This window comes from Rhinolophus ferrumequinum, chromosome 6, assembly GCF_004115265.2.
Source record: "Rhinolophus ferrumequinum isolate MPI-CBG mRhiFer1 chromosome 6, mRhiFer1_v1.p, whole genome shotgun sequence".
NCBI classification, from domain to species: domain Eukaryota; kingdom Metazoa; phylum Chordata; class Mammalia; order Chiroptera; family Rhinolophidae; genus Rhinolophus; species Rhinolophus ferrumequinum.
The window spans coordinates 89,266,253-89,268,696 of NC_046289.1; the positions used below are offsets into that span (position 1 = coordinate 89,266,253).

The 2,444-nt window shown below is 36.8% G+C and overlaps 1 non-coding gene across 1 annotated transcript; it reads right to left on the bottom strand.

The window, feature by feature from the left end:
- Nucleotides 1-228: 228 nt before the first annotated feature.
- Nucleotides 229-310, bottom strand: LOC117024324 (small nucleolar RNA SNORA1). Its single transcript, XR_004423403.1, has one exon. It is a non-coding gene; the product is annotated as a small nucleolar RNA SNORA1 (small nucleolar RNA).
- Nucleotides 311-2,444: the final 2,134 nt, after the last annotated feature.

Consider the following 2,444-nt stretch of genomic DNA (forward strand, 5'->3'; position numbering starts at 1 on the left):
CTTAATCCCTTTTAAAAATAATTTTTGCTCAATCTACAGTTGTCTTGTCCATCAGTCCTATAATCATTGGGACCCGATTTCTCCAAGCAGTTTACTTTAGGGACCCTAGAAGTTAAATTGGAAGAAGTACATTGCTGTTTTGGCAAGTGATCTAAAATATATCATTCCTTAATTGTTTCTAATATCGAGTGTTATTACATCCAGATTTTACTTACTGAGCGTAGAAAAAAATGTTACTGGTCTCATTGTCACCACTGCAATAAACTTACTGTGATGGAAGCATAACCTGTGTCTCAATGGCGAATGATCTTAAAAAAAGAGAAAGCATGAGAAAGCAAGCAAAACAAGTCACTGTCTTGTATAACGTAATCTTGAAAGTGGCACGTTACCATTTCTGTCATCTCCCGTTCACAGAGTCCAACCCTAGTGATATTGAAGGGACTCTACAAGGGTGTGAATACCAGGAGGAAGGAATTATCTGTGGCTACCCTGGAGGTTGGCTATCACACCAGGGAGTCAGGATTGCTGAGGAATGTCACTATCTTAGAAGCCAGGTGGATAGAAATAATAAGAATGAACTTCAGACAGGGTTGAACTCACTGACTGCAAAACCTCAAGCCCAATTTTTATTATGAAATATTACTTGCAAATAATCTAATAAATCAGAATGTTGTATATTTTACATTGCTAAGTAAAATAATGTGCTATAATAATTGAAAACGATCACTGCTCAAATGATAAAATTGTGATAAAATCCATGGGAATAGCCATGCCACATTATTTCATAAGGCAAACATTCTATAGAATAAAAAGTATATGTATCAGTGTTCATAGCTTGTATTTGCTTTTGTGTATCACTAGCTCAAGTATTCTGTAGAATGAAAAACTTCATAAATAAGAACAAAAGTTCAGTTGGCTGAGATACCATTCTGTGTGTGATAACTTCCTTTCTTTTAAAAGAGGTTCTCTGAACTTAAACCTGAACTTCTAACATCAACAACTAGTTAATACTTAAGTCTTTATCTGAATTCTCATCATTTCTAGTCTCTAACTCCGATTTTCTTGCTGGTCTATCCTACCTCATAGATTTATCATTCTCCCTCAAGAGACTGACTATGGAGAATGCACTTCACCTGTCTCTTTTCATGAAAAAGTGAACAAAGTTTCATGCTTCTAAGTGAAACTGGGCCAAGCTTCTTCTGTTTTTCTTTTTCTTTTTCTTTTTGCTATAATTGCAGACTTCTTTGTTGCTGAGCTCAGATACTAAGAAAACCATTACTTCTTTCCTACCGAATAGAAAATGTATGATCCCTCCACTGCTCCAAGGGGAGAATATAAACACAGACAGGATAAAAAAGTTATCAGTCAGAGCTGGAAGATGATGACTCAGGTGTGTACCTACAGTACAACAGCCACTGTTTCTTGACATGCAGTTATATATAAACACTATAATAAATCCTTTCCAACATGAGCTTTCAGGAATAAATTAGAGTTGCAAACAGTTGATTATAAACATTGTCCATGCAGTTTCCCCCTTGTATCCTAAAAGCTTTCATTTAATATAAAATCAATGCTATATAAGGTATGACAACATAAAATAATAAAGTCATTCACATGGAAAAAAAAATGCCACAAGGGTATTTTAAAAATATTTTTGTTGCCTGTCTCGACATTTTTGCATTCATTACTTATATGACCCACCTGGTGGCATCAAATTTAAAGGTTTTCTTCCCACAAGATTTTTGCATCCTATGTATCATTTCCCCACTCTTCCATTTCAATCCTTTACAACTTAACTGATTTATTTATTAATCCATTCAACAACTCAACATTCATTAAATGCCTATAAAGTGAATGTGAACTGTAAAAAATATAGATAGATAGAAATAAGCCTTTTAGTAAACTGTTCCAGAGCTGATGTTGCTTATCTGAAGAATGAAAAATAATAAACTCTTGACTAAAGTAATCAGGGATCAATGGCTAATACATTGTTTTAAACAATTATGTTTGTTGATAAAAATAAATATAACACATACTTTGTGCAGGGATCGCTCACTCATCCATCTTTTGCTGCATCCATACGTGCATTGAAATTACAAAAAAAGCAATAACTGATAATCTTCCTGTCGTGCGGGGCGGCCTATGGGGTCTCAGCTCCCACTCCCCACATAAGAACGCAGGACATGGTGAGGCCAAAAAGGAACACCCACAGAGCCATAAGTAGGGGAGTCATATCTCTATACTCTCGCTGGCGGCTGAGTTGGAGAAACAGGAAACAGGAGCAACACAATTCTCAACCCTCACTGCGCCGCTTGCAGGCTCAGCCACCATCTTCTTGCTAGCCCCCATTTGCTGCTAGCCTAGCCACGGCAGTTATATTAGTGGCCAATGGCTCACTGGTTACAGTTGACGGCCAACTAGCCACAGCTGATGGCCATCCAATC